Raw genomic sequence first — 27,715 nt, forward strand, 5'->3', positions numbered from 1 at the left:
TATTTGGATAACGTTAGGCTGTTAGAGCGGTGTTGCTACACATTAAATCTGTAAATTATTGAAAACAATAAACATACCCCTTGCAAAAAATTATAGTTTTACTGCAGTATTTTAAATAGGTTAAACTAATATATAAACTCAATAATTACATTTACAGCAATGAAATGTTATTTTTTATTACAATGCACTTAAATTCATTGAAGTTCATGCATCTATTTTCACGTTGATTAAAAAAAAGTCTACTGACAATGTCTGACATGATTTCAACAATTACAAATATTAAAATACAAATATTACTTCTACATCACATTTTATTTGGAGCTCGTTGGGCATTGAATGGAGTGCGTAGGGTTCTAGGCAACATGTCAAACAGGTCCGTTTATGTCGTATGGTTTATGGAAGCAAGGTCTCGGAGGTGTGAGACCCAGACGCTCAGCGGCGCTCAGCGCTCATTAACCCCGGCGAGAGCAGCCTTAACTCGGCTCGTCCTTCTGCCGCTGCCTGGCAGAAGCCCCGCCCATGACGTAAATCTGCGTCTGTTGTGTAGTGAATGAAACGAATGGATACAAAATGTTTACGCGTCCAACTTCGTGCAAATAGCTATTTATTTGCGTCACTCGCGTCTGGTGTGAATGTAGCATAACTGTTATGTGTGCTAAACCGGAACTGAGATCCCGTCAACCGGAAGTATCGAGTGTCATGGCGACGCCCAATAAGACTTGCAGGAAAGTTGTGGATACCTGACCAATTGTCTGCTCTGTACACAGAGACAATGGTGTAAACCCGTTAGATAATGTGAATTTAACTTTATTCTATGTTAAAGTATCACTGACACAGTTAAAGATAATGATAAAGATAAAGATAATACGATAATGAAGAGATTGACTCGGGGCAGTTTACACGACACCATCAGACTCCATGTTAACAGCAAACACATGAATCTGTGAACACAATGATGTCAAGCGTTACATGTTCACCTAATGGCCTTTAATGGCCTTTAGATATTTATACTGCGACCCAAAAGTATGTACTCTTTTTGTGAAGAAAAAGTGCACATTTTTGAGTGTGTTGCAGAAAAGTATGCAAGCTTTGGGACAAACTACTTCGCCATCTTTACTGGACTCTGTTGCTTAGTTACGTGCATCCCGTCACCGTTTAAACTGCTCTGTCAATCATAGTCAAAGTTAATCCTCCACATTCAGTTTAATCTCCGCCGTATCAGAGAGAAATGTAGTCACACGTTGATTTGCCATGTGTGTGTCTATAATGCAGAGACTCTCCTCATGGGTTTACAGTTTAAATATACACTCTTAGAAGAAAACATTCTATATAGAACCTTAAAAGCTTCTATCAGGCGCTATGTATTTGGAACTTCTAAAAGGTTCTATATGGAACCCGTTTTAAGAGTTCAATCAAAAGAACCCTTTAGGGAAAAAGGTTCTATATGGAACCTTCAGGGGTTCCTTCATTATCATTAGTTTTGTCCTTTCTGAATTAAATATTTCATATTATTGACAAACATTTCACTGCATTATTCAGTGTATTCAAATGCATTTATGAATGTGAATGATCACAAGATTCAAGATATGGAGGTTAGAAAATGAATATATTCATCTCATTTTGATTAATTGATCACTCAAACGTTTATCTTAACCTCTCTAATAATCGTCTGACTCTCACATCCGCCATGTTTGTAGTTTTTTAAACACTTTTTATCCGTGTTTGAATCAATCGAAATCAAATTAAATCGAATCCTCGTCCAATTTGCAATGGGTTGTGGGCAATATCAGCCGTTAGAGTGCGCATCGATCCGCACTTCGAATTCGGACCGGAAATTCATAGATGCCCCCTACGTCACTACCAAATAGAACGACGGCATATTTACGACCGATCTCGCCCAGTATGGTTATTGTCATCTTGAACATAACCCCTCCCCATACAGTGGGGATCGCTTGAAGGGTTTCAAGAGCACCGATGCGTATCGATATGCTGTGGCTGGATGGGTGAAAGATGTGAAAGTGCGACACTTGACCACCAGTGATTTATATTTTATCATGGGAAATGTAGGTATTATTTAAAAAAAGATTTATGTAAAATTAAATGTGAGTTGTCAGCCACGGCTCACGGCTAGCTGTCGTGGATAATGTTCTTTAATGTCAGATGTGTTTATACTCATTGAAAGAACATGAAGAGAAGAAGACATCCCAAGTCTCCTGGAAGTTCTGGGAGTCTCTCACATATTGATAGCGGATCCCTAATGCCGCAAATTAGTTAAATTAGTGCGGTAGATGAAACCCTATTCCCGAACCGAATTAATCAATCTCCCTGACTTTTCCTGACCCATTTTTGATTCATTGAACCATCAAAGAATCTCAATCAAACACTTGAGCTCATAAACACACGGCAGTGTAAAGCCTCCAAAGAGAACATACCAAAAGCATACAATTCATCCATTCCTTCAGAAACATACAACATCGTCCCTTTATGATCGGACAGGAAGAATGGAATAATAATATTTATTATTTAACAGTTTGTTCTTCATAAAATAATACAATACCAGCTCAGGGTTCCTCTTTCGCCGGGTGTTGCGGCAAACTGCACAACATATCGCAGGCGTTACTGAGACCGCCGGTCGTAAAGATGGCGGCGCAAAGCTACAGTGACGTCATGTGACCCGAACCAATAGTAGACCATCTGGTATCTTAGGATAACTCTTTTCAGCATACTACGGTTTGGGACATACTATTTATAGTTTCGAAAACTACACTGAAAACAATGACTTTGTGGTATTGTAAAATCTGTTACATTAATTCATGTAATTTATACATCGGATAAATAAATTTATACATTGTAAATTTACACAATTTATTAATGTAATAAATTAACTGAGAAGACAGAGTAAATTTTACCATAGATTTACAAATAGTATTTAATGTTTTATAGTCACAGCACATTCACCTAAAAATACGAAGTAAATTTTAATCTGAGAAGCAAAGTGTGTTCGAATCTGCCCGCACGTTTTGTGTGTGTGTGTGTGTGTGTGTGTGTGTGTGTGTGTGTGTGTGTGTGTGTGTGTGTGTGTGTGTGTGTGTGTGTGTGTGTGTGTGTGTGTGTGTGTGTGTGTGTGTGTGTTGTTCAAAAAGATCCCGCTTGTTCAGTGGTGGCAGAGACGGTAGGTTTGGGATGTCGCTTTTACATGGCTGACTTATTCTCGGTAAATTCTGACTTTTCGAATTGTGATAATTATTTACTTCGTATTGATGGTTTGATTATTGCATAGACGTTACGGTTTTAAAATTGACTGAAAGTGAGTTTTAATCACAAAGGTAGCTAAAGCGCCAGTGTTCTGACGGAACACCGACATTATCCACTTCTATAAAGTTGAGACTGGTGTTTAGTCAAAAATAGAGGGGATTAAATGTAGTTAGCCACGTTCTTGTAGAAAAAGTCACCCAGTCTGGTTAACTTCAAAATAATTTAATGTTAGCTGGCCGTGATTAAGTGCTGGCTGCCTGTGTGTGTCCTCTAGCTAATGTTAGCCTTATTTAAAAGTGTCTAAGTTAGTTGTTTTTATATCCACTGAAAATTTCACAGCAATTAATTTATCAAAGCTAAAGTTAGTCTGCCCCAAAGAAGGAAAGTTTGACTGCCAGGTGAACTCTGATACCAAATAAGCATTGATGTATAACGTTAGCAACAAGTGCATGTATGTCATTGTCAGCCATTCTATTTTAGTGAGCAAACAACATGAAGGTCCGGTCTCCTTTTTAATAAAAATAAAATGTAATGTTAATGTAATTCTATTTCTTAAAGGGAATTGTGTTCTTTCTTTCTTACAAACTGTATGCAGGAGGACAGTCGCAGTGTTGCCGCTGAACATATCCTTAAGATGGTCGTCCATGGAGCTGATCGAGAGGATCCAGTCGATGAAGGAGCATTAAGGAAAAGTGACCATTCTGTTTCAGCTGGACTATGCATGTGCTCATCATTAAAGGGTTAGTTCAGCCAAAAATGAAATCAATGTCATTAACTCCTCCCCCTAATGTCGCTCCTCATCCGCAAGACCTCCGTTCATCTTCACACACAGTTTAAGATATTTTATATTTAGTCCGAGAGCGTATGCAAGTGTATGCACACTATACTGTCCATGTCCAGAAAGGGAATAAAAACATCATCACAGTAGTCCATATGAGACATCAGTGGGTTAATCAGAGTCTCTTGAAGCAGAGAAAATACATTTTGGTCCAAAAATAACAAAAACTACGACTTTATTCAGCATTGTCTCCTCTTCCTTGTTTGTGTTCAATCCTTAAATAAAGATTCACGTGACATTGGCGATCCGAATCATTGATTGATTCACTGATTTCATAACCATTTCAATCTTTTTTTGAGGACTGAAAACAAAAAGGGAAGAGAAGACAATGCTGAATAAAGTCGTAGTTTTTGTTATTTTTGGACCCAAATGTATTTTCTCTGCTTCAAGAGACTCTGATTAACCCACTGATGTCTCATATGGACTACTGTGATGATGTTTTTATTCCCTTTCTGGACATGGACAGTATAGTGTGCATACACTTGAATACGCTCTCGGACTAAATATAAAATATCTTAAACTGTGTGTGAAGATGAACGGAGGTCTTACGGGTGTGGAGCGACATTAGGGTGAGGAGTTAATGACATACATTTCATTTTTCGGTGAACTAACCCTTTAATGTTAGTTATGCCACGGCTCACTGCTGATGGTTAGTTGAACCATACAAGGTTAATTCTACAGTTATTGTAAATTATAATAAATGTACCTTAACAACTAATCAGTTGATGTGAACATTACTGATTTAATGGTTCATTGTAAATGTGTTTACATAAACTTTTCAACTTTATTGTATTTATGTGTGATTTGTGATAAATGTATTTTATGCAGAGAAAATTATTACATTTATTTGGTAACACTTTAAAAAAGCATATTATTATGTAAAATGATTTACATAATAATAGTGAGTAATATAAATTAATTCAACTAAGTAATTCAAAATGTGAAATGGACAGACATTATAAAATCTACTTAATTACTCCATAACAGTAAATATTACAGATTCATAAAATGTACCTGATATTTTCACAACAGTTATGTTCCTTTTCAAATTAAATTTACTTGATTACTTTTAATAAATACAACATGATAAGTTAAATTTAATTAAGTAATATTTACTTAATGTCTTCACAAATGTTACATTTATAGTTAAGTACATTTTACTTGATACTGGCAAGTAAGTTGTACTTGATATCACAGCAGTACATTTTACTTAGAAAAACTGAGTGCAAATTGTTACAAAGATTTTATCAAGTAAATCTTACAAGTTGTTTTTATCAGTGTATTTAGTATGGATAGTATGCGATAGTATAACACACAAGACATTCTCAACAGAGCAACGAATCAATGATTCACCATGGAAACGGACGCTAAGCCATTCTACTTCCTCTTCTTTTGTTTAATGGCGATTTACATAACCGACTTAATGCACATCGCCACCTAATGGGTGGGTTTGCAATCATTTTTTTCAACATTTTATTTTAATAAGTAATCTTTATTCACTGGGAATAAGGATTATATTGATTGATGCTAATTGTGAGATGACAATAAAATAAATAATAAATATATTTGAATTGAATTAACATTTCAACTTTAAAAAAAAAATCTAATTCTTTAGAATTAATAATATAATATGTATATTATATAACTGAATACATTTTTTTTTTATATTAATAACTAAATTAATTATACAGCACACATCTGAATACCTCTTAAGCAAACTAACCCTGATCATGAGCGGCTCCGGAGCAGGTTATGTTCAAAGGGAGTTGCCATGGTTACTTACATTTACCTTCATTTTAGGAACTGAAAGTTGAGGTTATCCGCTAACTTACTCTGAAACATACCCGGGTAAGTCACATAACCTGCTTTCTGGAATTCACCCCTGATGTTAACAAGAAGAATCACTGAAGAAAAGTGTCACGGTGCTCTAAAAACACGACACTCCCACTGAAAACAACTGAATACGCCAGCCGGCCGCGTGAAGAAACGCTTCGGTGGACACTCGGCCTTCAGGACAGACACAGAACGAGCGGATGGCATTACTCTACAGTTATCTTACATGACCTTTATACTCAGGCAGGAGACTGGCATATATTTACTCTCTCAAATACTGTAATCTATCCAATAGTAGATCTGTAGATAGAAAACATTCAGAAAATAAACCAATAGAGACACACAGTGTTACATTACCAGGTGTGACGGTCACTGGTGTGACAGATGTAGAGCTGATGGTAACACTGTCAGTGTCTGAAAGATTGGATGAATAGTGATTAATGAACAGAAACACAAATATCATGAATGTGTAGAAAGAGCTCATGTGAATATTATTACCTGCACAGTATGCTAAAGTGCAGCCAGGTGGACTAACCAGCTCATAGACATAATAACTGCCTGGACAGGCTTTGACTTTAATGGGATAAGACCCGATATAGCAGCAGTAACTGCCAGCGCTACCGCAGACATCTCGAGTGACGACTCCATCCGTTACTGTTGGGTGTCCACCACGCATCCACAGTGCGATATTAGTGTCACATCTGGACTGAGGAACACACGTGTCTGGGATATGAGCGCTCGTGCCATTAATGAAGAGACGATACCAGCCGCTCCAGGAGACAGACTGGTCACACATGTGGTTGTTATTTGTATTATTGATGGATCTCCATGGATTGTCCAGCACAGTGTAGTTGTCGCAGGGGTCTGCAGAGATAAACTTGAAAATATGAATATGTAGTCAAAGTCTCAATATAAAATAAATGTATTTACAAAATACACTTCCAAAATGCTTGCTCACTATTTTTCTTTTTTTGTAATAATTTTACTTGTCCTGCAATTCCAAATTGTCATATATTTGTAAATCACCCTGAATGTGTGTACACTGTAAAAAATAATAATACATAAATAAATGTAACAGAAAATAACTAATTTGTTCACGTTTATTTTCTTTTCTTTAAATTGTTCTCCAAACTCTGTTAAATTCCAATCATAAATATGAATGATGCCGACGGTTACGTCACAGTCGGTGTTATGATGGGATTCGTCATTTTGTCACATGCAGTTTGTCTGCCGCATCAAAAATGTCAACGCTGTTTTCTCCAGCAGCTGGAGTGTGTTTACTGTAGCCATAGCAACTCTTAACGGCCACCAGCACTAATACAGTATTATATCATAAGCTATTTTTCTGTTGTAAAGTGTAATAATCATCTCAGGAAAAAAAATTCTTCTGTCAGGCGCAGTTAAAGTAAAAACTGCCTGGGGCAATATACGCTGTGCCATTACTCCAACATTATATTCATAACTTACGAAATAAAAAGTTTACCCCTCAGAAAAATGAGCTTTCCTCTCTTTTCAACATGAGCGCGGCGCGGCGCGGCGCGTGCTGTCTCGTCATGTAAGCCCGCACACTTATAGTAATCGGTCAGGTCGTTTACATGGTGAAAAAAAAAAAATAACGAGTATGGAAGAGATTCAAGCTGTGCTGCTTTTGCTGGTTATGTATAACGTTAGGTTTACTAAAGAGGTAATTAACAACGACAGAAAAGAGCACTAGTATGCAGATTCAGCAGCATGCAGCATATTCAGAAAGCTTGTAAAGCTAGATTTAAAATGACAATGTGTGACTGTGTTGATCTTGATGGAATAATTTCAGGCAGACAATCAGGTGGATGGTCACTCAAGGTTTCTCTGTTTATTTGGCCTGGAGAAAACACACAAGGCCAAAAAGGCTGGTTAGAGGCACTGCATCACCGTTGCATGAATAATCAGCAGCGAACCATCGCGAAACTGCTCAAAATACATTATTTCCAAGTGATCGTATAGTGGACAATTATTAATAAAACATACATTGAAGAAACAATAAAATAAAACTGCATCTTTTCTTCACAATACTCATAACATTACATTTATATAATGTAACTATAAACTCAAGTGACCGATATTTTACATATTTTGTGTAAATAATATACAGAGAAAGAACACATATCTAAAATGGCGCAGATACACGCTCAGCACGTGCGAGGGCCTAAAGCACGTGTGATCGCCAACACACAATTCAGACAACAATTCATACACAACATGACAAAAACATGCCTGGAGAAAACACACATGGCCAAAAAGGCTGGTTAGAGGCACTGCATCACTGTTGCATGAATAATCTTAAAATAAACAGAGTTCGGAGTTCACAAGTACATTAATACACACTCCTCATTTCATCGTCACAAATAACACATATCTGACTCGAATTACAGCGCTATGAGATGACAGACAAAAGCAGGAAACTTGTGTATAGTATAAAAGTTCAGCTTTGCACTTGAAAACAGTCCAAAATTAGTTATAAAGATGGAGCAATGATCAAAGCAGCTTACCAGCAGCGAACCATCGCGAAACTGCTGGAGAATATGCAGCTCTGCCCCTCAACACAACGTACGTGAGTACAAGTGATGTAACAGCCAATGGCGAGTTTTCCCAATTTGTGCATGAATTTAACCAACATTATTTAAACCCTGTTACAAATGTATATTATTATCAGCTATTACGGACATTGATCATGAGATGGCTGAGACGAACATGCGCCATCAGACAGAGAGCAAGACTGATATTTACTGAACGCAGACCGAAACTCAACTGATTAGTTGTTAAGGTACATTTATTAACCATTTTAAAAATGCTGGTTGAAATAAAATGCTGCGTGAGCTCAACCAATCAGCATGTTTGGCGCCCAAGTCCCGCCCTCGAAAGTACTACCTCGCGAGCAGGGCCGTTTGGAGGGGGAAATATTTACCCAGAACTTCATTTAGACCCTGGTTCCTGTGGTCAAAACACACCGAGTACCACCCCAAAGTTCCTGGTTCCTGGGTAAAGTTTCTGCGGTCGAAACGGGGCTTAAGATAAACATCTGCTGTACTGAAGCAACATGGGTTTACTTGATTATTCATACAATATTTTTATGTTAATGTAAAGTAGAATATGAATATGAATATATACGTGCATGCATGTCTCTCTCTCTCTCTCTCTCTCTCTCTCTCTCTGTGTGTGTGTGTGTGTGTGTGTGTGTGTGTGTGTGTGTGTGTGTGTGTGTGTGTGTTAAAAATTAAATGTTGTGTCAGTTTTAGCACGTAGTGTGTGCGCTCAGGGACAACTTGTCAAATTTAACACAAAGTTGTGCTGTAAAAAAAGACATTTGTTTGCTTAATATATTTTGTTATCTTTTAGCATAGTTTTTTTTTAAGTTTTTCTTATTTGGATAAGTTATCTGAACTAATTAAATTTAGTAATGAAAACTTCACATTAGTTTTCTGAACTTAATAGTCATCATAACTTCACTTCAGTTGGTTTCAAAGCTGCTTTAATAAGTATTTATCACATTATAATATTCATTTGTAAATTACATTTGATTTAGACTAAAACTATAGCAAATGAAAATCACAGCAACACGCATCAATACACAATTATATTTTTTGCAAAAACAAACACCAAAAACAACCATATAAAAGGGATCCATGCATTTGTAATAATAATAAAAAGGCGATTTATGTGATAAACTTAAACCACAACTTTAAGTCTTTTAAATCAGTCAAAGTGGATGGTGAAATCTTTTAAAGGAATAGGGCACAGGGTCGATAACTCTGAATAGAACACAGCCCAGGTGCGGCGCAATCAATGACGTCGACACAGCACAATAACGACGAACTATGCCTCTAACCACAGGTGGAGCGCTGTCGTTCCAACGACACTAGTTTGCGATGCAGTTTGCGAATGTTCGTTAGAACTATGGTTTCGGGAAACACTGAATCGTTGAACAACGTTGGTAACGACGGAACTTGCGACCATAGTTGGCTAACGATGCTTTCAAGAAACGCACCCCTGGTTTTTAATGTTCTGTCCCCGAATGGAGCTGGCCCCGGAAATGTCCCCGTTTTACAGCTCATTCCCAACAACCCACAGATATATTGGGGAAAAAGCGCAACCAACATCATACAGCAGCCGCTGGTTTTAGGAGCAAGAGTTTAGTGATTATTTTCACCAGCAGATGTATATAATACAATATAATAAAATATATTTAAAGATTTATATATTACGTCCAAGTCTTTTTTTTTAAATAGACTAGGCCTACTTATTTTTCTTCAACTCATCATCTCGGATGCATTGTCTACTTTTTTTGACATGATGCCAGCCGTCGACCGGTTCAGCCCCGCAGAGCTGCGGACAGTGGAAATATGCCCTGATCATCCCAGAAGATGATGTCCCGCTCAGGCCTTACCAGAGTCTCTATAGTGCATTATTCCCCATCCCAGAAGATGATGTCCCGCTCAGGCCTTACCAGAGTCTCTATAGTGCATTATTCCCCATCCCATCCCAGAAGATGATGTCCCGCTCGGGCCTTACCAGAGTCTCTATAGTGCATTATTCCCCATCCCATCCCAGAAGATGATGTCCCGCTCAGGCCTTACCAGAGTCTCTATAGTGCATTATTCCCCATCCCATCCCAGAAGATGATGTCCCGCTCAGGCCTTACCAGAGTCGCTATTGTGCATTATTCCCCATCCCATCCCAGAAGATGATGTCCGGCTCAGGCCTTACCAGAGTCTCTATAGTGCATTATTCCCCATCCCATCCCAGAAGATGATGTCCCGCTCAAGCCTTACCAGAGTCTCTATAGTGCATTATTCCCCATCCCATCCCAGAAGATGATGTCCCGCTCGGGCCTTACCAGAGTCTCTATTGTGCATTATTCCCCATCCCATCCCAGAAGATGATGTCCCGCTCAGGCCTTACCAGAGGCTCTATAGTGCATTATTCCCCATCCCATCCCAGAAGATGATGTCCCGCTCAGGTCTTACCAGAGTCTCTATAGTGCATTATTCCCCATCCCATCCCAGAAGATGATGTCCCGCTCGGGCCTTACCAGAGTCTCTATTGTGCATTATTCCCCATCCCATCCCAGAAGACGATATCCCGCTCAGGCCTTACCAGAGTCTCTATAGTGCATTATTCCCCATCCCATCCCAGAAGACGATGTCCCGCTCGGGCCTTACCAGAGTCTCTATAGTGCATTATTCCCCATCCCATCCCAGAAGACGATATCCCGCTCAGGCCTTACCAGAGTCTCTATAGTGCATTATTCTCCATCCCATCCCAGAAGATGATGTCCCGCTCGGGCCTTACCAGAGTCTCTATTGTGCATTATTCCCCATCCCATCCCAGAAGACGATATCCCGCTCAGGCCTTACCAGAGTCTCTATTGTGCATTATTCCCCATCCCATCCCAGAAGACGATATCCCGCTCAGGCCTTACCAGAGTCTCTATAGTGCATTATTCCCCATCCCATCCCAGAAGATGATGTCCCGCTCAGGCCTTACCAGAGTCTCTATAGTGCATTATTCCCCATCCCATCCCAGAAGATGATGTCCTGCTCAGGCCTTACCAGAGTCTCTATAGTGCATTATTCCCCATCCCATCCCAGAAGATGATGTCCCGCTCAGGCCTTACCAGAGTCTCTATAGTGCATTATTCCCCATCCCATCCCAGAAGATGATGTCCCGCTCAGGCCTTACCAGAGTCTCTATAGTGCATTATTCCCCATCCCGGTCCAGCTCCAGCTTCTCCCGCTCAGCTCAATGAAAGTGTAGAAAAGTGTTTTCTTCTGGTTTATCTGATAATTTAAATTTCTGTTGTTTCTGATGTTAAACTTAAGTTATATTATTGGTCTATAAATAGGCTTTAGTTGTAAAAAGCCTGCTTTAGGTAGGCTAATGTATAGACCAATTTATTTTCATTTACACATTTTAAAGTACATGACAAGCAAATATATGTATAAACATATATAAATGTGTTTAATATAGCTACAAATGATAACGTGCATTACAAAAATAAACAATGTAGGCTACAGAACAACCACTTCTCTTTAATTTAGCCTACGTTTGAACTTAACGAAGATGACAGACAGCAGTTTCTTTGTTTAATTTACAAATAACTTGCATAAAAATAATAAACTAATAATATAGCCTAGCCATTTAAATTGTTCTGTGTCGGCCACGCATTCAGCCTTTGGAGGATCGATCTTTCGGTGACCGTCATCAGTGAACATTCATTCATTCGTTCATTCATATAAAGAACTTCATTTTAGCATCTAAGTCAGCAGTTTTCATTTATTTGCATGTTGTCTTATTTTGAGTGAGAGATATCACTTTTGATTTAGCGTATTTTTATGTGATATTTTTAGCTACGATGTTGACAGAAAAATAAATGATTGCACGGACAATTCCCATCCCAGTGTCTCTCTTTCTGTAAGGGAAATTTAAAAGATAGATTCTGGAAACAAAATCTAAATTTAGCTGGATCAGTCGGGTCGAGAATAAAATAATTTATAGCGGGTGAGCACGGAGTGAATTTTACGCGCGAGCGGATTGGTGCGGGATAGCGGGAGCGGGAACGAAAATTTCCCCCCTTAGTGCGGCCCCTTTAAGAGCAGGAATATAGTGCAGCCCCTTTAAGAGCAGGAATATAGTGCGGCCCCTTTAAGAGCAGGAATTTAGTGCGGCCCCTTTAAGTGCAGGAATATAGTGTGGCCCCTTTAAGAGCAGGAATATAGTGCGGCCCCTTTAAGAGCAGGAATATAGTGCGGCCCCTTTAAGAGCAGGAATTTAGTGCGGCCCCTTTAAGTGCAGGAATATAGTGTGGCCCCTTTAAGAGCAGGAATATAGTGCTGCCCCTTTAAGAGCAGGAATTTAGTGCGGCCCCTTTAAGTGCAGGAATATAGTGTGGCCCCTTTAAGAGCAGGAATATAGTGCGGCCCCTTTAAGAGCTGGAATATAGTGCTGCCCCTTTAAGAGCTGGAATATAGTGCTGCCCCTTTAAGAGCAGGAATATAGTGCTGCCCCTTTAAGAGCAGGAATATAGTGTGTGCCCCTTTAAGAGCAGGAATATAGTGTGGCCCCTTTAAGTGCAGGAATATAGTGCAGCCCCTTTAAGAGCAGGAATATAGTGTGGCCCCTTTAAGTGCAGGAATATAGTGTGGCCCCTTTAAGTGCAGGAATATAGTGTGGCCCCTTTAAGAGCAGGAATATAGTGTGGCCCCTTTAAGAGTAGGAATATAGTGCGGCCCCTTTAAGAGCAGGAATATAGTGCGGCCCCTTTAAGAGCAGGAATATAGTGCGGCCCCTTTAAGTGCAGGAATATAGTGCGGCCCCTTTAAGAGCAGGAATATAGTGCGGCCCCTTTAAGAGCAGGAATATAGTGTGGCCCCTTTAAGAGCAGGAATATAGTGTGGCCCCTTTAAGTGCAGGAATATAGTGCGGCCCCTTTAAGAGCAGGAATATAGTGTGGCCCCTTTAAGAGCAGGAATATAGTGTGGCCCCTTTAATCAATCAATCAATCAATCAATGAACTTTATTTATATAGCGCTTTTACAATCACGATTGTATCAAAGCAGCTTCACAGTGTCAAACAGGATAATATTGCGACAAAATTAGATTTGGCTGTACAGTCGTACTGGAGAAAACAGTGATGTCATCAGCTTATTTTAATTTATTATATAGCGACAATGTTGGCAGATCAGTATTATAGTTTATAGAAATAAATAAAACCTAATTCATAAATTTTATTTGTATAATTAGTTGAATAACTTTAATCATATTTTTAGTGTCCCCAACTGAGCAAGCCAAGCCAAAGGGGACAGTGGCAAGGAACCAAAACTCCATCAGGGCATGATGGAGAAAAATAAACCTTGGGAGAAACCAGACTCAGTCGGGGTGCCAGTTCTCCTCTGGCCTATTAACACACCGTGTAAGATTATTATTCTGGCAACCTTACAGGTCAGAAATCATATTAGATCGGAATATTCCAAATTTCAGGGTATCACGGAAGAGACGGATTTATTTAGGATGGGGCGTCGATTACACAAGAGTATGAATACATGAAAGATCAGAATTATTGCGCCGGAGACGGGTTTTGAGCATGTCGTGCCGGTGAGGCAAATTCGGAGGAGACACCAATTGACATGGCTCAGCAGACACTCCAGGATGGTCATGACACTGGTCATGTCCAGGCAGGTCCATCATCCGATCCGGACACTGCCCAGATCCGGGATAAACCTCGGGATAAACAGAGAGACTAACATTAGCGTAGATGTCACTCTTTTTATGATGTAACGAGTGCAAAATGTCTGCACCACATAACTCAGGTGAACCGCTTAGTGCTACAGATATTAGTAAGTTCTTGTAAGATAGTCAGATCCATGCGACCATCTGGGACATGTGATCGTTTTGCCTGAAGCGTTGTTGTAAAAGTCTACTCCTGAATCCTCGTAATACAACCAAAGGTTTAGCTGATAACAGTACAGACTAACGTAAACCGGAAGTTCTTTACCGGCTTGTTCTACGTTACCATAGCGATCATGGGAAAGGTCAGAGTTCGGGAAAGTTGTGGATAGTGCGGCCCTTTTAAGAGCTGAAATAGAGGGAATGCATGTGACATCACCGTCAGCTGGAGTGACTGTGATTACGCCCCCGCTGAGTGGCAAAAAGACTGAGAGGAAGCACTATTTAGTGAGTATAGGGACAAGACTTTAGTTTTTTATTCTTGACAAGCAGCCACATACACTTCAATATACTGAGCCATGCATCCACATATACATGCGGGAAGATATTTGATATTTGAAATTGAACAAAGACATTTGTTTTACTGTTTCCACCCCCTCTCTCTTATCAGTGGGGCCGTTTGAGATTCCTGTAAGTATTCCTGTGTATTTTCTTAAAATATTTCAAACTTTTTTAATTTCTAAAACCCAACAAGTTATGATAACTCATTTTAATTGAGGAAGCTGTTTGATTTTCAACCCACCTCCTCCCCAGCCCCTCAAACTGTTTATCTTAAAGGGGCGGTGAAATGCTGTTTCATGCATACTGAGCTTTTTACACTGTTAAAGACTTGGATTCCCATCCTAAACATAGACAAAGTTTCAAAAACCAATGTTGGACGTTTGATGGAGTATTTCTGTGTTAAAAATACTCCTTCCGGTTTCTCACGAGTTTCGGAGAGTTTTTTTCGAGTATGGGTTGGGTTGACGTCGACAGAGCGGAAGGTCCTTGTATGGGCCGTACGGGCTCTTCTCCCGGAAGGGTGCGCGCGCGTGACTAGATGCACACCGCCCATAAACACTCTCTCTGCTGCAGCAGATCCAGTCGTCCGTGCAACACTTCTGTTGCGCCGCGCTCCACTTTATTCCTATGGGTGACATCAAGAGACTTCAGCGCACAGCATTCCGGGAAGGCAGCGCTGCATTTGAACCGATTTGAACTCAGAAATGACGGGAAGCGTCACAACATCACAACATCGCTTCAGTTGCGTCGCGTCGCAAACGTGGATCTCCACAGTCACTGCTGTCACAGGATTTCTCCAAATCAACAGTTACCAAAGAAGTGTGTTTTTGACGGAGCGGTCCCAGCGATAAAGGTTCGGTCCTGCTTTGGAAGCAGCCGGTGAGTAAAACTGCTTCAAATGTCTGTGCTGTCGGCTATCGTCGCGTGAGTAAACATCAGTAAACAACACGATCATGTATAACGTTAGTTAATATATCAATGGAGCATGCGATCTATGGTGTGTGTTTAAATACATTTGTTTAGCTGACCACTATAGGTGTCAGTTTGTTTATTGTAAAACCACCCAAACATAAACCTAGCGTTCTCACGATCGCGTGCTTCGTCATTCAAATGTGCTAACGGTTACTCCATTGCTGTTCTCTGTATAACGTTACACTAGTCTGACGTGCAAAACCGTTTTGCTTGCTACTGCTAAGGATTAGTCGCATACAATAGTCCATAAACCGAATCATGTCCTCATAAACTGCGAGTAAACACACACAAATGTTGACAGGCCACTAAATACAGTACATACCACAGAGACGGACGTCCTCCTGTTGCTGTTTCTTCTGTTCAATTTATTTCAGCCTCCGGATCTGATTCTGGATCATATCTGTATTAGTTGAATCTGATAGCCATTGTTTATTAGAGTAACGTTTTCTTCTCCACACTTGAGGACGTCACCACTTTGTGCGCGCTTGTCATTCTTTAGCTCCGCCCACACGATACGCCTCCAGGCGCTCATTTTTTTTCCGGAAAGACTCGGTACAGCCTATATTTCTTTTATAAATATAATAAAACTAAAGACTTTTCTGAGATATGAAGGATACAATACTACTCTATAGGTACTCAAGATTGACATGAGATTGACTGAAACTGAGTGTTTCACCCCCCCTTTAAGTATTTTTATCACTTAAATTGCATTCATGATTTTGAAAAAAGCTATAAAATGGCAAATATATATATACTGACAGGATTTTAGTCACGGGAGTGTTTCTGACAGGAAAGTGTATTTTTATCACTTAAACCAGTCCACTTTTGTAAATACAAATCTTGGTTGTGTCCACCTTTTCTGTGTTGGCAGCAAGGCGGCAATTTGTGATGGTAACAATGTGTGACTTCCTTGTATGGCAACCATTGCTGCGCTCCAGTTCGTTTTTATCATCCCCTTCACTCACAAACTTCCCTCCATCTCGTTCACTCAGATGTGCGTCATTGCTTAACGTTGCATGAGTGCCCACTACTGGCGGAAACTTTGCAATGGACTGAACTGGAACGCCCTCAGCCCTTGATCACTTGGAATCCACTATGGAGTTGATTTATTATTATTTTTTTACCTTTACGAAATAGTTTAATGCAGCATTCTACATGTATATGGATGTGTTTGGGTTGTTTTAAATGTTTTTAAAAATATCATATATAAAAATATCCTCGGTCAAAATCGAGGGAGCAAGGGTCTGTCCGTATAAACTTCACTTGTCCTCTTCACGAAGTGGAACGCACTTCAAAATGGCGGAGAGGATTCCCCCGAGGGGAAGTGCTTAGGGAAGTTCACAAGTGCGTGTCTTAAAGCTACACTGTGTAACTTTTTTAGTTTATTCTGAGTTAAAAACACTTAGTTCTTTCAAAAATATATGTGCTCATTAATGTATATTTACTTCTTTCAAGTAATAAAGTATTCTCGTAAGTTTACAATATGCCATTGAAAACACATATGGGTGATGGGTTCGGATGCCGGTCGCCATGTTGCCCCTCCATCTTGAAAGTACATTAGCCAAAGAGGGACATACCCGTAAATACATATATAAAGAACTATTTTAATTACTAAGTTATTTTCTTTTCGGGGGGGGGGGGGGGGGGGGAGTGTTAATAAAGTGTTAATAAAGTTTTTTATGTGAGTAAGATGCTCTTATTATTTTATATAAATGAAGTCAGATGCCCATGTGAAGTAATGTATGTTTAAAATTACAGTGGACAACCAGACTGCTGCAATACTTCAGTCACAAACATTTTTATATTATGAGCGAAAAATAACATTTTCTACTTCAAGTAGAAAGGGAACTTGTTTAACTTTAATTAACTAACTTTAGTAACTTTTTATTAATCTACTTAAGTCAAGGTGCATGTGGACTACTGCGAGTGGTAATGGATCAGCCAATCAAAAAAAAAAAAAATCTTTTAAGAAATATTAATCTCGCATGTAACTACAGGCTTTTCAGGAAAGAAGAATAGTAAGATTTGTTTAGCAATAAAAGCAAACATTTCTCCCAATGAAAATATTCCAATGTGCACAACCGGCAACAACAACCATGACAACATATTTTTAGCAGCAAATATTCTACTCGTCTGACACAAGCACACATCTATCCAATAATACAGATCTGTACATACATTAGAAAACATTCAGAAAATAAGCCAATAGAGACACACAGTGTTACATTACCAGGTGTGACGGTCACTGGTGTGACAGATGTAGAGCTGATGGTAACACTGCCAGTGTCTGAAAGATTGGATGAATAGTGATTAATGAACAGAAACACAAATATCATGAATGTGTAGAAAGAGCTCATGTGAATATTATTACCTGCACAGTATGCAAAAGTGCAGCCAGGTGGACTAACCAGCTCATAGACATAATAACTGCCTGGACAGGCTTTGACTTTAATGGGATAAGACCCGTAATAGCAGCAGTATTTGCTATAGTAACCGCAGACATCTCGAGTGACGACTCCATCCGTTACTGTTGGGTGTCCACCACGCATCCACAGTGTGATATAAGTGCCACATCTATTAACATTATTAACACACGTGTCTGCGATATGAGCGCTGACACCATTAATGAAGAGACGATACCAGCCGCTCCAGGAGACAGACCGGTCACACATGTTGTCGTTATTTGTATTACTGATGGATCTCCATGGATTGTCCAGCACAGTGTAGTTGTCGCAGGGGTCTGCAGAGAGATTAGCTCTTATGAAAATATCTTTATGGTTTCTGAATAAAAAGAAGACATTACTCTTCCAAATGTAATTTCCATCTTATTTATTACTAAGAACAAAATGACAGCATAAAGGGAAAGCAGAACTGCCATCCTTGAGTTCTACAGTACAAATGAACATCGAGAGCAGTCGTTCACTTACAGCATCCTTAAAAAATACAGACAAATATTTCTAGATTCACCAGAAACTATTGTGTGGCGTTTTGTTAAACTCTCTGATTTTGCAATATTCATTTCATTCAGAATGTCTGATCTGTTGCAATAAAAAGTATAGCTGATAAACAAAAAAACACTTCTGGTCAGTGATAAGAATAAACTTTAATTCTCAATAAGAGCTTCTGTAGTCGTCTGACAGAAATAAAGTCAGTCTGGTTAGTAATGTGTGAAGCTGGTAATGCTGTTTGTGGAGTTGTTTAATCCTCTGATGAGATCTTCAGAGATAGGGGTGCTTCTCAATATCCCTCCTCGTTTCATCGCTCCTCCGTCCTCCATCCTATGACCCAGAAACCGATGGAGCTCAGCCATCTTGTAGGAGATCTCAATTCTCTAACTGCACCGCGAGGAGGCGAGGATGGAGGAGTGAGGAGGCTTCCTGAGGAGTCATGAGCGAGGACACACTGGAGTATCCTTTGCGGAAGTGTTTTATCGACTAAACGTGACGCAAGCATTAATTCTCCTCCCCTTCATATCGTGCCACGGTTTATTCATCATTATTATGATGTTAACATGTACAAGACACAAATGTTTGTCAAATAACAAAAACTGACAGTTGCAGAATTATATCAAAGCACAAGAAAATGAACGAAACAAATAGAAACTAATACTACACAACGAATAAAAAGCAGTTAATAACGTACTCGGTTACTTTCGTAACCTCGGTTCCCTGAGAGAGAGGAACGAGTATTACGTATGGGAAAAACTCCTTTTCTCGAGAATATGAAGCAAAACTTTAATAAAGGTATCCATGTAAAGCGCAGTGCCGCTGAACGGCCATAGCTCAGCGCGAGGAGCGCTCTGATTGGCCGGGCCACGGCAACTGCATGAACCTATGGTGAGGCGGCTGAGAGGAACGAGCCAATGGGGGGCGTTCCAGAAGCCCGCCGAAAAAAGGTGCTTATATTTGCATACAGGAGGCTATATAAAGCCCTGATTTCGCCATAGGTGTCAGGTTTTTAGATCGACTGAAGCGATACCTGAGAAGCATAAACACGGCACGGAACGTAATACTCGTTCCTCTCTCTCAGGGAACCGAGGTTACGAAAGTAACCGAGTACGTTCCCTTTCGAGAGAGGTTCCTCGTATTACGTATGGGAACACAATGTAAAGCGCCGTGTGTGCTGACTGACCCAGTATACCCAAAGCACATGTAAATAACCCCCGAGACACCGAAGAGGCGGCTATAAGGGGGGATGAAGAACCGGAAGAGTCGGTTCATTTGAACGGCTGATCGGACATAGTCGGATCTTATGATAAATGAAAAGTGCTTAAGGACTGATGTGTACAGGCCAAAACTAAAGGCAATCTGTTTACCAGGGTCAAGATAGAGCCTAAATGGAGAGAAGCCCTGCTTGTAGAGCTGGAACCTCCAATTTATAGAATCTGATAAAAGTGGACGGAGAGGCCCAGCCTGCCGCCGCACAGATATCTTCCAAAGAAATGCCACACGACCAAGCCCAAGATGAGGCCATGCCTCTAGTGGAGTGGGCTTTAACGCCTATAGGGCAAGTCAGGTTTTTAGACTCATATGCCAGCGAGATAGCGTCCACTATCCAGTGTGAGAGTCTTTGCTTCGTGACAGCACAACCTTTAGTGCGGCCGCCGAAGCAGACAAACAGCTGGTCCGACTGCCTGAAGGGGGAGGAGCGCTCCAGATACAGTCTCAGAGCTCTGACCGGGCAGAGCAGATTCGCGTCCTGTTCACCCTGAGATACGGGTAAAGGAAGCAGAGTAATAACCTGTGCTCTAAAAGGGGTAGAAAGCACTTTGGGTATAAAACCATGTCTCGGTTTAAGAACAACTTTGGAGTTGTTGGGCCCGAACTCGAGACAGGACGGACTCACTGAGAGTGCGTGTAAGTCACTCACACGTTTAACCGAGGCCAGAGCCAGCAGAAACGCAGTTTTGAATGATAAAAGCTTTATGGTCGCGGTCTGGAGAGGCTCGAAGGGGGGACCCTTCATAGCGTCTAGAACCACCGCGAGGTCCCAAATAGGGACCGAAGGGGGGCGAGGGGGGTTCAATCTCCTGGCCCCTTTAAGAAAACGTACAATGAGCTCACTTTTCCCTAGTGAATGTCCCGCGACCTGAGCGTGGTTAGCTGCTATGGCGGCGACATAAACTTTGAGCGTGGAGGGGGAACGACCCGCGTCCAGTAGCTCTTGGAGAAAAGCGAGCACTTCTGTTATTTCGCATGAGCGTGCGTCGATATTTCGGACGGCACACCAGTTAGAAAACACTGACCACTTCAGAGTATAGAGCCGCCTCGTCGAGGGGGCTCTAGCTTCCGCTATAGTGTTCATAACTCTGTCAGAGAGGTTTCCCGATACCAGTTGATGGGCCATACGTGGAGGGCCCATAGTTCGGGACTGGGATGCCAGATCCCCCCCTTCGCCTGCGTGAGGAGGTCTTTCCTCAGCGGAATGGGCCATGGGGCTGTGTCTGACAGCTGGATCAGATCGGAGAACCACGCTCGGTTCCTCCAGAGCGGGGCTATTAAAAGCACCGCGGATGCTGTCTCCCTGATTTTCTTGATGGTTTGTGGTAGCATCGCGATCGGGGGGAAAGCATACAGAGGGAGACTGGGCCAGACATGGGCCAGGGCATCCCTGCGTTTGGAGAAAAATATTGGGCAGTGAGTGTTGTCTTCTGAGGCGAAGAGATCCACTTTCGCTCTGCCGAAGGTGTTCCAAATTAAGAGAACCGTTTGCGGGTGAAGAGACCATTCCCCTGGGGGAATGGTTCTCCTGGATAACATATCCGGACCCACATTCAGAATACCTGGCACGTGAGCCGCCCTCAGGGAGCTCAGGTTGTGCTCTGCCCATAAAAGGAGATGCTTCGCCATGCGGTGAAGGGAATATGATCTCAGGCCACCCTGGCGGTTTATGTACGCTACCACCGACATGTTGTCTGAACGAACCAAGACGTGGTGGTTCTTTATATGTGGAAGGAAAGCTCTCAGCGATAAGGCGACCGCTTTCATCTCTAGACAGTTTATGTGCAGCCGCTTTTCTGTTTCTGCCCACAGGCCAGAGACCGGCTTGCCCTCGTGTAGGGCTCCCCACCCCCGAGTGGAGGCATCTGTCGAGACCACTTTCAACTTCGTGACTGTGCCCATAAGCACGCCCCTCCGATACCACTCTGTCCTCGTCCAAGGAGCCAAAGTTTTGATAACGCTGTGGCTCACTTTGACGGGAAAACGGCCCCATTTCCATGCATAAGGAGGGACACGGGCGCGTAGCCAACGCTGGAGGGGACGCATGTGTAGCAGTCCCAGCCTGAGCACTGACGATGCCGAGGCCATAAGGCCGAGCATTCTCTGAAAGTGTTTCAGGGGAACGCGAGTTCCGGCTTTGAATGAAGTCGCCATGTTCTGGACGGATAGCGCGCGCTGTGACGTCAGCCGCGCGTTCATGAGTCTCGAGTCTAGAACAAAGCCCAGAAAAGATATCTTTTGAGTGGGTGACATCGAGCTCTTGGCGATATTGATCCTGAGACCCAAACAGTCTAAATGGTTGAGGAGCCAGGATCTGTGTGTTAGTAGCTCTGCTCGAGACTGGGCTATCACTAGCCAGTCGTCGAGGTAGTTGAGCACCCGCATCCCTTTCAGCCTGAGCGGGGCTAATGCCGCGTCCATACATTTCGTAAACGTGCGGGGCGCCAGGGATAAGCCGAATGGCAGGACCGTGTACTGATAAGCCTGCCCCTCGAAGGCGAATCTCAAGAATGGCCTGTGGTGGGGGGCTACCTGCACATGAAAGTACGCATCTTTCAGATCTATCGTGAAAAACCAGTCCCCAGGGCGAATGTGCGCGAGGATCTGTTTCACCGTTAGCATTTTGAACGAGCGAGTCATTAGAGCTTTGTTCAAATGCCTTAGATCTAGGATGGGCCTGAGCTCTCCGTCCTTCTTCGGAACGAGAAAGTATCGGCTGTAGAAGCCCGACTCGCTTTTGGAAGGGGGAACGGGCTCCACCGCTCCCTTCTTTACCAGTTTCAAAATCTCGGTGCGAAGCACGTGACTGACGCTGCTTCTCACCGAGGTCTCGACCACGGCGCGAAAGCGCGGGGGCCTGCGAACGAACTGTAGCGAGTAGCCCCTTTTTACTATGTTCATAACCCAATTTGATACCCCGGGCATGGCTTGCCAGGCCTGAGCCCGACACGATAGCGGCTGGAGCCGGCGCGGATAAGGGTCGCCTACTAGAGGGAACTCGGTAGCGCTGCCATTTTGTGCTTGAGACATAGAGGGGGTAGTGCTTATGTGTGGCGGCGTGCACTGTGGAGTGGGCGCCGGGACATTTATAGCATGGGTGGGAGGGGTGAATGAGTGTAGGAGTGCAGACTGATGTGTGGGCACATTTACTACAGAGAAAAAGCTCTTTTTGAGATTTATTTGGGTCGCCGTGATAACGGCGTTTGTGTGCAGGCGAGTGCGTTTGACAACGGGCTCGTTGGCTGCTAAACTGAGGTCGGCAGTCACCTGGGTGCAGGGAACTGGGAGACCGGGAGGGAGAGATGGGGGTCCGGCCGAGGCGAGACCTGACCATCTCCTTTTTATCCCTGCGGCTAGGACGGCTTCGGAGGCTCGGGGTTCAACACAATCCTGGGTCGAGGTCCCCGGCGTTCAGGCCGACTGCTGCGGTTCGCGGAGCGGGAACGTTGGCGCGGTCCAGAAGAGGAGCGAGGCCGGGAAGGTGGCTCTGCCGGCTTAGCGGGTTGAGAAGGCGGGGGTCTACCTCGAGAGCGTCCCTGGCCTGAAGACGAGCTGGAGCGCTTAGGCAGGAAATGCCTCATAGCCTGCGAAGCCTTCTGCGCTTCAGTGAAACGCTCCGCGAAACCCACGACTGACGGGCCGAAGAGACCGGTAGTGGAGATGGGGGCGTCCAAAAAGGAGGCTTTGTCCGCGTCCTTCATCTCGGTCAAATTCAGCCAAAGGTGCCTCTCTAAGACCGTCAGGTTAGCCATATTTTTCCCGATGGCTTGTGCAGTGGCTTTAGTGGCGCGAAGGGCCAAGTCCGTCGCGCTGCGGAGGTCCTTCAAAACATCGGAGTCGGGGACAGACTCATCCAAGGAGCGGAGAAGTCTGGCCTGGAACACCTGAAGGACAGCCATGGTGTGAAGGGCCGCGGAAGCCTGGCCAGCGGAGGCATATGCCCGGCCAGCGAGAGCAGAAGTGGTGCGACAGGGCTTGGACGGGTGCTGAGCCCTGGACTGCCATCCTCTGGAGGAGGAGGGCGGGCAGAGGTGCGCGGCGACAGCCTCCTCGAGGGGTGGAAGAGACTCATAGCCTTTTTCCTTAGCGCCGTCGACAACGGAGAGCGCTGGGGAAAAAGCGGATCTGGCGCGAGCAGAGTAGGGCGACTTCCACGACTTCGTAAGCTCGTCGTGTACCTCAGGGAAGAAAGGCGCGGGCTTCTGAGGAGAAGAGAGGCGGCGGCTTTCCAGGAACCACTCGTCCAGTCTGCTGCGCGTTGGCTCATCGGGCTGGGACCACTCGAGCCCGAGGTCTTCCACGGCCCTGGAGAGCACGCGGATGAGTTCCGCGTCGACGTTAGATTTGGCGCTCGTGGCGGTCTGCGTCGAAGCGGGGGGCTCCGAGACAGAAGCTGACCACTCGCTACCAGAAGCGGCTGTGGAGAGGCTGTCCTCATCATCCTCTGGCGACGGGCCACCGAAGGAAACCGAACAGGCCGCTGCATGAGAGGGACGCTGTTCCTCCTGGGTGAAGGTGACCGGCGATGGCGAGGCACGCGGGGAGTCATCCGGCGTGCAGTCGCCAGACCGTTCCGGCAGCCTCTGGTCGCGGCGTTTCTTGCGGCGCGGCCCAGCGGCAGGAGGAGGGACCTGGTCGAAGGTGGCGAGGCGAGCCCGAAGGGTCTGCAGCGCCATCTCATCGCACTCGGGGCAGCCGCCCTGAGAGAGTGCGAGCTGCGCGTGGTCCCGTCCAAGGCATGCCACGCAGATGACGTGACGGTCGCCGCCAAGGAGAGGAGCTCTGCAAGAGCCGCAGGAAATGCGAGGCATTTGAAACAACGCCCCGCGCTCTTTTAGGAGAAGAGAGTATAAAAGGATACGATCGCCGGATGGCGTAGCTGGAACGGCAGAGAAGGCGGAGAGGGAGTCCGTCGTCCTCAGCTGCAGGTTCCGCTGGTGCCTTTTCGACGGCGGTTGCTTCTTCCGGAGGTCAGCGAAGGTATCGCTGAAGGAGATAAAATCTGACACCTATGGCGAAATCAGGGCTTTATATAGCCTCCTGTATGCAAATATAAGCACCTTTTTTCGGCGGGCTTCTGGAACGCCCCCCATTGGCTCGTTCCTCTCAGCCGCCTCACCATAGGTTCATGCAGTTGCCGTGGCCCGGCCAATCAGAGCGCTCCTCGCGCTGAGCTATGGCCGTTCAGCGGCACTGCGCTTTACATGGATACCTTTATTAAAGTTTTGCTTCATATTCTCGAGAAAAGGAGTTTTTCCCATACGTAATACGAGGAACCTCTCTCGAAAGGGAACTGGAATTCGTTGTTTATTAATAACTGGTAATATTGATTAAAATATGGACAAACCTGGTATTTTGTGGAGGCTGAAGCTCACAATATAAATAGTTATCTCTAATGTTCAAGAATCCTGACTAAATCCAGCGGTGCAGAGTCATCATTAACTGACGCCGCTTTAAAGTGATGTTAAAGGGAGCCCCTCCACAAACCTACCGGCTGTAAAATGCTGCTTTAAATAAAACGATCTATAATGATATAAAGTATATGAAATAATCATTTGGATTTTAAGCTTTAAGAGTTCTCACGAGCTGAAGTGCGTCGCATGGCTTGTCAAGGAGTGTATGATAATGTCTGCAGCTTTGCTGGGGTTGTCGCATCTCTGTCTGTGTGGGAATGTATTTAGTCGAAATGTGTTGCTGGAAGTATCAAACAATAAAATTAGTCAGGATGTGGACAAGGACATCTAAAACATTATTTGATGATCAAAGACCAAATATCTCGCCCTTCCTTTCCTTTCCTTTCCTTTCCCTTCCTTCCTTTCCTTCATCCTTCCTGATCGATTCATCAGATGTGGTCAGTTAAGCACAGATCAATAGTATCGGAAGTCTGGAAGGTGTCAACCAACTCCGAACATTACACAGAATCCTTCCTCTAGAGTTATTCTGTTCGGAAAGTGTGAAAAAAAAATATTTTACTTGTTGCAAATATTTGTTGTAATATTTGTATTCTTCCGTGAGTTAGAAAAGTTACTATCTTTATTAAACAAAAGCTATGATTTTTTTAATTAAAACTAGGCTACGTTTATTTATTTATTTACTATTGATCTGTGCTTAACGTGTCAAACTGACCACATTCGACGAATCGATCAGGAAGGATAAAGGAAAGGAGGAAAGGAAAGGAAGGGCGAGATATTTGGTCTTTGATCATCAAAAAAAATTTCAGATGTCCTTGTCCACATCCTGACTAATTTTATTGTTTGATACTTCCAGCAACACATTTCGACTAAATACATTCCCACACAGACAGAGATGCGACAACCCCAGCAAAGCTGCAGATATTATCATACACTCCTCCTTGACAAGCCATGCGACGCACTTCAGCTCGTGAGAACTCTTAAAGCTTAAAATCCAAATGATTATTTCATATACTTTATATCATTATAGATCGTTTTATTTAAAGCAGCATTTTACAGCCGGTAGGTTTGTGGAGGGGGTGTGAACCAGCAATAGCTTCCTGTACACGTGAACACAAACAGTCCGGAAAACGGAAGGTCATGAGGTGACCGTAATAAAATAATAAATCATATGTCATGAAGCCATAAATCTTATTTTGACATTTAGTCTGTAATATTTTCTTCTAACCTATAATTATTAGGCACATTTCTTTGATTCACATCATGCACTGATATAGTCAGATCATCTGCCAGCTGCCCTCTCTCAATCTTCAGAAGAGAAGCGAATCAAACGGACGCTGTGATTGGTTGTTTGCCGCACGTGTCACACTTTCAGCTGCCTTCTTAAACTGTCACTGCAGCAGCAGTGCTTATTTCTGCCTTGAAAACACATTTAATTTCGTAGTAATTTTTCAAAACGAACTCTTAATTTTCAGAAGAGAAGTGAATCAAACGGACGCTGTGATTGGCTGTTTGCTGCACATGTCACACTTTCAGGTGCACGTGCTTCAGAGCTAATCGCTAACTCTGGATTAAACCTGAGATGACAGATAAAGTTTATACCGAGCTTTGAGAAACAGTTGAACTTGATCTAAACCAGGTTGGATTTATCTGGATTTGTCAACTCTAAACCTACTCTGAAACTCAGAGTTTGTTCAGCTAAGGCACGAGGAAAGGAATCTAGGAAAGGAAATGAGGATGCACAAATAAGAATTGGGAAGCACCCCTTGTGTTTCGCTTTCCTTCAGTGATTCTGATTGTTAACAGGAGCTGTCTTTATTAATACTCAATCATCATTTAATTTAATTATCTCATTAACATAAACTGATTCAGTTTTACATGTGCACACAGAGCAGTGTTCATTTCATCTGGGCTAACCCATGTGGAGCCTTTTTTTCTGGTTAGTAATGTGTGAAGCTGGTAATGCTGTTTGAGGAGTTGTTTAATCCTCTGATGAGATCTTCAGAGATTAAGAATGCTTTCACACTTGGTTCGATTGCTGCGTACTCAGGTACGGCTCGAGGGTGCACAGCCGAGTTCAGAAGACCGTGTTCACATCACCCAAATGAACCGAACTCTGACGTCAATCGAACCCGGGTTCGCACCAAAAGTGCTAAGCTGTGTCCCAAAGTGAAGGGTGCGCACATCCAAGGCAATGCACTTCGAAGGCCAGGCCACGCCTGTTCTGCATTGGAGCTGATTTTTGATTTGACTAAAGAGCTCAACCATTCCCCCCAAACAAACAGCAACCTGCTGTGAAAACGAAAGAGAATGAAATTTAAGCAGCTGTTAGCACATCCATAGGCAAGTGTCACTAAAGCAGAAGCACGAGTAAGGATAGCAGATGAGGCATACTATAGTTATAGTAGCCTACTATAGCTCTA

The 27,715-nt window shown here is 43.0% G+C and overlaps 1 long non-coding RNA gene across 2 annotated transcripts in view; it reads right to left on the minus strand.

The window, feature by feature from the left end:
• Positions 1-6,696: 6,696 nt before the first annotated feature.
• The window catches only part of LOC137072783 (uncharacterized), a 31,330-nt gene continuing 10,311 nt past the window's right edge, over positions 6,697-27,715 (minus strand). Inside the window, exon 5 of one of the 2 annotated variants that reach the window (XR_010904680.1) lies at positions 6,697-6,790. This is a non-coding gene — a long non-coding RNA (uncharacterized lncRNA). Of the gene's footprint in view, positions 6,791-18,287; positions 18,402-27,715 lie in introns of those variants that run through there. The other variant, XR_010904679.1, reaches the window with a different exon arrangement.

The sequence above is a fragment of the Pseudorasbora parva genome, chromosome 4 (genome assembly GCF_024679245.1).
Source record: "Pseudorasbora parva isolate DD20220531a chromosome 4, ASM2467924v1, whole genome shotgun sequence".
Lineage (NCBI taxonomy): Eukaryota > Metazoa > Chordata > Actinopteri > Cypriniformes > Gobionidae > Pseudorasbora > Pseudorasbora parva.